Genomic DNA, 7,990 nt, shown 5'->3' on the forward strand with positions numbered 1-7,990 from the left:
GGTGACTGACCTTATAGCTACAGTCATTGAGTTGTAACACTGTGCACTTGTACACTATATACAGAAAGAAACAGCAGAAATATTTCAGTCTCGCTACATTCAAATCATCACACTGCCTGAAAGAACATGCCACACACAAACAACTCAGTGTCTGTATGTGGCATAGATGACAAAGTGAGAAACGCAAAGCGTTTTCAGTTTACGACAATTAACTGGGCTCAGTAAAAACTGGTGTTGGTCCGAATAACCATGAGCTCCTACTCAAACAGTGATTGACATGACCGAGAACACATTCAGTCTCAGAATTTTTGGTAACGAGACGCCAGAATGGTTCTTCAGCTGACGGATTACAGCTGAAAGAAAACCAGGATTTGCAAAGAAGGACACAAAAAGTAAAACCAGGCTTGAGGCGTGGGAAGTGATCATTTCCGATACTTACAGGGCATAGACATCGCACTGGCTGTTGGAATACGATTGCCGCCCTGTGGTTTTTCCAGGTAGTGCATTCTGTCCAGCTGGCTAGTGGCAAAAATACAGCATCAGCTACAAGCTAACTTGCTATTTAGGCAGGACTAGCGAGCTAATAAGAATAGCTGCGGTTGCTGCAATAATCTAGCTAGCTTTATGGTATGCATGATAATGTATCTAGGCAACACATTGTTGCGCCTCGCAGCTCAAAAATAAAAAAAACCTGCTGACGTTTGATAGCTAGTAGCTAACCAGCTTGTTAGCAAGGCTCATTCCGCAAAACCTTAGATAGATGGCTGGATAACGTTACCTTCACAGTGCAGAACAAAATAAATGGTGAGTCAGCTAACTAAGCAGCAATCTAGTTAGTAGGACCTCTTAAGTAGCCGGCTAGCTACATCTGAGAATTCGAAACACTACATTGGTAAAGTGAAATAGCCAATTGCCGACTCTTGTATTGAGCGGTTCTATGGTGTAATGGTTAGCACTCTGGACTTTGAATCCAGCGATCCGAGTTCAAATCTCGGTAGAACCTGGTTTAGAGTTTTCCCATTGATTAATGAATTCTGTAACTTGCGTCTCATAGAGCTACTCGCACATTACTAACCTGACAGCCACTTCACACCGACAAACCCCTCTATCGTTACTATCTAACCAAGCAGTATGTACCAGCTGCTGTTCGTTACTAATTCAAATCCAGTATTAAACCGTATTGCGCACGCATTGCTACAATGGCATTTACTCCTCTCTTATTAAACACGACCATTTGTTTCCCGTTTATACAGGCTGCTTTACTAGCTAGCAAAGTTTGCCTAGTTATTCATGGTAAAATGAAATCCTGGCTATTTTAATGAATGCATTTAGCAGAGATACCCACTTGGGGGCAGTACATTACCGCTACAAAGCATTGTATTTGTACGGAGAATGCCACTGCGCAATAATCGACGTGTAACATAAAATCGGAGCATGGTAATAACAACAGTTTATTACCTTTCTTAGCTATTTGCTGAAATTAATCACTTAAGTGTGTAATTACTGTCTCATTGAAAGGTCATGAAAACCAACATAAAAGATGTAAAACACATTTTCTACACTGCTAATGTAAAACCGACAGAAAAGTGGAGAGACTAGTTTTTGAAAAGAGCATTTTTAAAAATTCCGCTGCAGCTACTTTGACCACCAAAAGGTGGTCGACGAAGAAAAAGCACATGCAATTATAAACCGTAGTTTAAATGACTTGGCAGGGTATCCTAGTTGATTATATTGTCTAATTTTGAATCTGAAGCAATTCTATCGTACTACCATTGTATAGTACATAATGTACATTGTACTACTGTACATTTCCATAAGGCTATACTGCCCTATTATTGTATTCATACCATTTTGTACTAGATACAACACTGAAATATTGTAGCAAATGACAGTGTGTGGTTGTGACACCTGACTACTCTTCAAGAGCATTCTTTAGTCCAAGAGCATGATTTGACAGGTAACAGAAACTACACCACACCCCAGTCATAAATAGCTCAAAATATAACAAATTATTCCTTGTCAAAAGGCATGATAGAGTAATGGTCCTGGTAGTTATGAAGAAGCTATGTTATTTAAGATTAAGATTATTCTTGCCAACTCTTGACTACAAAGCCTGACGTTTGGCGAGTTTGTTATGTTGCTCATAGATGCAGACCAACACTTGGGAGAAGATAAACAACAGAAAGACAAAAAAACTCCACAAAATCTTCTCTTCTCTTTATCCCCCCCATAAATGTGGTGCACATGATTATTTATCTGGTAATAAATCCAGACTGTGCAGTTAGACAGTTTGTTCCCTGATTTTACTCATTGCACCCACGTGCATGCGCACACACACACACACACACACACACACACACACACACACACACACACACACACACACAGAGGGAGCCAGTGATGATTATTTCACATATTAACAAGACCATGAGGGCCACGTCATCTGAAGCAAATAACAAGAGGTGCCCTCCGTCGTAGGCATATAAGCCCTAAGGGTGTGCACAGTGGGGTGTCCAACCTCTGGAGCCTCCCCAGCCTCCGTGCAGATTTACGTTTATGCTGGCACTGGCCTGTCAACAATCAAATCAGTGTCCCGCTCCACTGTTTAACGAGACAGGGAGAATGATGCAATATATCCCCGCAGTTGCGATTGTCACAGGCGAAGGAAAACTGTAATTCAGAACAAATGTGCAACTCTATTAATCTGTGTATTCAACAGCTCAAAGCAAAGCTCAAAAACAATATCATACATATAATGTCAGAATTACTATTTTTATTAAATATGAATGGTATATATATGAATGTCTTAACAGTACATTAGGACATTAAAAACAGTACATGCCTGTACACAGAAAAGTGTGTAGTGTTTATGGCCTCCTTACAACACTGGAATTAACACAGTACAATAACAGGCAGGATACTCCAGAATGCATTTCTGCTGAGGTCCCTTTGGGCCAAAGACACAGCTAGGAATATGAAATAATTTAAACTGTTCAGCCACAATTTTGACACCTTAAATTGTTTTTATTCTGTCTCATGTAATTTGTCCATCTATTTGCTATTGATGCATTGTTTTATGTTTGTTTTCCAAACAAAAGCTAGTTTGGAGTGTATTTAACACACAACTTTAGTTGGCAACACTGGACTCAGAATGCCCTCTCATTGTGAAACTGTAACTGCTCAAGGGGAGCAGTTAAAGTCCTGTCCCTGTATGAGCCCTGCACTGAACTCAAATACAAACCTTCCAGAAAAAGGGGATGACAAGCGCTGACATGTCGAGACATCTCTTGCACCAGTATGGTTGTGGGAAAGAGGTCGGATTTGTTGTTCTTTTCTCCTGGTTCTTAGCCTTCACCATGAGCAGTGAGGAAGCCTGGATTTCAGGAGTTCAAAAGACTCCTGAGCACACCCATCTCTTCTTCAACCACTTCAACCCCCCCCCCCCCCCATTATGGCTTTGTTTGGAGTTATGTGGACCACAGAGCTGGGCCCTGCAGGTCCCTTACCCTACAGCCAAAGTGGTCTCTATCCCAATCACATGATACTGGCTGTGGCCAGACATGCAGAGTACTCTGGGTATGTGCTGTAAGTTCTTTGTGCTGGACTTCTGATTGGGACAGTGTTCTCTGGAAGCATCATACATGCAGAGTACAGCCCACAAATAGTGCCATTCATACCAATCCCCTCAACATATCATCCAAAGCAGGCGCCACAGTAGGATGCACACTGTTAAAAACAAGTTCAGACCATACGAATTACAGGCAACACTATTCAAACACAAAACGTTTTGAATTGGACAGTGCCAAACCAAGGCAGTGCAGTGGTTTACTTGTTTACAAGTGTGACCAAACAGTAACAGAGTTGCTGTGCATGCTATTTTATCTGTCAATCAAGATTGGAGCTGTGTTCCAATTTCCCTTTGATGAAAAAATAAGTGTGCATGAAAAATATTTATTTAATTAATTAAGTGTGCATAAAAATAAGTGTATTTAATTAAAATAAATATATTTAATTTCATTTAAAGTTTTTTAGCCCTCCACCTGTTTGTCCAAGGTGGTTTTTGGAACGGTACAGTGACTGACCTGGGAAAATTCATTTGCCCCAGTAAGGAAAATAATTAACGGGAAGGAAAAACGCAGAGCTGTGTTGGGTGAGGGAGTGCAACAGAGGGTGCGGTGAGCGGGTGAGTGAGTGATGTTTACTGTAATAGGGCTTACCAGTCCACTCTCTCACTTCCCTTTCCATTACACACCGCTTCAGAGGAATACACAACTTTCTCTGTCTGTTTTCCCCATCCTCTCTTTTTTTTTTTCCTCTCTTCAATTCCAAGTTCTCTCCCGTCAGGTTTATCGAACTACCACTACAGTGCGTCCCCTCACATTTCCTCTCTTGCTCTCGCCTCCTCACCCTCTCACTTCCACTATCCCACTCTTTCCCTCCCAGTGCCTCTCTGTCCTCTCGTACTCTCCCCCTCTGTCCCTGGGGCAGCGCAGGCCGGGAGCCTAGCTGCTCCCTGTCTCCAGCCTTCAGTCTGACTCTTTTTTTTCCCCCTTTTCGTGGTGTTTTTTCAAACTCCTGGCTGAGGAGGGATGTTGTATTTTCCAGCCTCATGCTGTACAGCCAGGCTCCCTCTCCATGCCTGAGGCTGCCTGCTCCTTCTGTGGCCTCTCACATGGGGCTAGCTGGCCTGCTGATGCACCGCTGATGGGTCAGGTGTCCTGGGGATCAGGAATGAAGGGAAACAAGACTCCCACTGTGCAGCAGTCACAGTTGTACTAGGTTATATCAGCTGTTGACTTCTGTGTGGAGCTACGATCAGGTGCTGGGTGTTATTCCGGCCTTTGAGTGTGTGATTTAAAAACCGCCATTCTGGAGAGCAAGGCATGCTGAGAGAAACTGGGTGGCCAGTCATATGATATGTGCAAACTACCACATTATATGACTGCCTCTTAAACAAGATCCTACCCTGAAAAGAACCGCACTTTAAAGATTTTCCTTGAGCCCATTTTTTATAAAATTGAGATGCAGGAAAACTGAAAGCGTATTTGTGACTATAATGCCCAGAAAAAATGACAGAAAAGAATCTTTATAGCAGATGGATATAGATACATTTAGGCCACAAATTGATGTCACACAGATGCCACACAAATAAAAAAGTTAATGCAAGTACAACCAATAGCATATTACCTAGCAAAATATCGCAAGGCAGCCAGGAGAAATGGGAGGATATTGTATTCATTTTACCTGTGATTGTTTTTCAGTATGTCATCATACTGAAAGACATCATTACAGTTTTTCCCAATTGCTAACACACTATAACCGGTTCCCTCAGCAAGAAAACCTATAGCCTTGCCTCATTTCTCAAAAGATACACACTTTTTTCACAACTGTAAACACTATTCATATGTTTTCACACAGGTTTCTATGTGTAAAACACTTTCTGCGAAACTCTATGCAAAAATGGCCAAATGAATCATTATGTTCACTATATGTTCATTCAGCAAACACACGCAACCAATACAATACACTCAAGTCATTTTCATCCGAACTCAAAGAGCACACCTTTCCCCAGGTGTAAACACAAAGTCACTAAATTAGTGACACACCAGTCAGAATCACAGGATCTCTATAAATAGGGCCATTTGTTTGCATGTGATCTTTGAACTTGATGGGATGCCTCAGCCCCATGAGTATATCTTGTTGATGTTGATGTTGATGAGGCAGGGTTTAACCTCACAACAAGGCGCAGAAGGGGACGGAACATCATTGGTCATCGTGCCATTGTGAAGGTTCCTGGCCAGAGAGGAGGCAACGTGACTCTATGTGCTGCAATCAGTAATCAAGGGGTCCTCCACCGGCATGCCACTTTGGGTCCATATAACACAGCACATCTGCTTGAATTCCTAGGTCAACTATATCAGCGACTTCAACAGGAAGGGGAACCAGGGCACCCAAAGCAGTCCCAGTATGTTATCATCTGGGATAACATTAGTTTCCATCGGGCTGCTCTGGTTCGTGCCTGGTTCAATGACCACTCCACATTCACAAATCTTTTTTACCTGCATATTCCCCGTTCCTCAATGCAATAGAGGAATTTTTGTCAGCATGGCGGTGGAAGGTTTATGACAGTAACCCCTACACAAGAGAAACTTCTTGATTTCCATGGAGGAGGCCTGTGGGGATGTGTCCATAGAAGCCATCCAAGGCTGGATTAGACATACCAGGGCATATTTCCTGCATTGACTGGCCAGGGAAAACATCCTTTGTGATGTTGATGAAATTTTGTGGCTGGATCCAGACCAGAGAGGAGATGATGATGCAAAGTAGTTGTAATTAGGTTTACAGTATGGAATTACATTTGTTTATCTTATGTATATATAAACATTTTTGTAAGTTTTTCAATTTTTTCTTTTTATTCAAAATTGTACTCTACCTACCCTATGTACCACTATTCCTTCGTTATGGTTTTCTGAGAGGGGTTGGAAAGAAAGGGTTGGAAATTTTCTGCTCTCTTCATACAGTAATTTGTCAGTGTGACATCACAAAGGTGTTGTATAGTATTGTTTTGAATGTCTCTTGATGGTGTCTTCCTGTACGGGTAATCTGTATGTCAGTAAAGTGATGTTACAAAATTCAAAATAATGCAGATTCTCAAAATACTGATTTCAGAAGAAAAACTACATTTTGGTAAGAGTGTTTTGAATTAATCCCTCTAGTGTCTAAGAGGCAGTCATGTAGTATGTGCTTTTGATTGCTTGTGTGTATTGTCTGAGGGCAACGTTTGATTTCGACCAGAAAGTTAGCTGGTTGTACAGATGAGAATGACTTTAGAGAGTGTGTGTGTAGTTTTGAGAAAATGGTGAATGGTTTCAGAAAATGTGTCTTAGCAATCGGGAAAAACTGTAATTTGCTTTACAAAAGACTATCCAGGGTATCCAGGGTGGTTTCGCACATACTTCACCTAAAATTGATTAACACAGCTGAAGTAAATGGCACAAAAATAAAGTAAAACATATTCAGTCTTGTAAAGAGTGACAGTCTGAGAAAAAAAAAAACACTGAAAAGCCCACCACCACCACCACTATGAAATTCTGTTTTGAATGGTCTCTTTCACAAATGATTGACAGACAAACATATCACTCATCAACTGTCAATGAACAAAACATGTATTTCTTTAGTATGTCATTGCAACTTTACATTTCCTCATTATATATACTGTACATTTCACAACAAAATTCCTCAATTTGTTGTACAGATTGTGTGGAGCAAGCACAAAGGGATTTTACAGAATCAATTCTCTTTAAAAGACCTTTTACCTCAGTAGCAAGTACTTCTTCAATTGCCCTTCAGGTTTGCTGTGTGAATGGTATTGCATTTGTAGAATAGTATCTTAATAAACTGTTTTATCTCTGCTTATCCAGGTTAAAGTGGATGGGCATCTCGAGCACACTTCACCCTCAACCCCATGAAATCTGCGTAGTAAATAAAGATGAAATGGGGCGCACTGCCTCCAGATTTGAGCTGCATGGCGTGACTGAGGTGTTGGGTACTTGTTTACCTTTCTGCATTGCAGACAGTCATTTGGCGTGACCCACAAGTCAGCTACAGCCCGCCTTTATGGATTTATGGGTGACGCGGCAGAGTATTCCCTGCTGTGAAATAATGGCGTGTGGAGCCGCAGAGACCAACAGGAACAGTGGCCGTATAAAAATATATAAATATATAAATCCATTGACAGCAGCAGTGGTGGGAATGGCTGTGAGCCAGGCGCCCCCACTCCCCAGTTTGAAAGAAGTACAACATTGTCCAGTTTGGCCTTCAGCACAAGGGCAGTTTAAATTGAACATGAACTCAGACTACAGAGCCCCCCAGGACCACTCGCCACTTTTCTCCACACTCTGGAAGTCCTTGGTGTGTTCCTTTTCCCCACAAAGTCACCCAGTGCTAATAGAAATGACTTGATGCAGGCCTGCCACAATGTGCACAAGCT

General features: G+C 41.7%; 1 non-coding gene across 1 annotated transcript; it reads left to right on the forward strand.

Moving 5' to 3' along the window:
* The first annotated feature begins 931 nt into the window (after positions 1-931).
* On the forward strand, positions 932-1,003 carry trnaq-uug. Its single transcript has one exon. It is a non-coding gene; the product is annotated as a tRNA-Gln (tRNA).
* The last annotated feature ends 6,987 nt before the right edge of the window (positions 1,004-7,990 follow it).

Source organism: Megalops cyprinoides, chromosome 2 (genome assembly GCF_013368585.1).
Source record: "Megalops cyprinoides isolate fMegCyp1 chromosome 2, fMegCyp1.pri, whole genome shotgun sequence".
NCBI lineage: Eukaryota > Metazoa > Chordata > Actinopteri > Elopiformes > Megalopidae > Megalops > Megalops cyprinoides.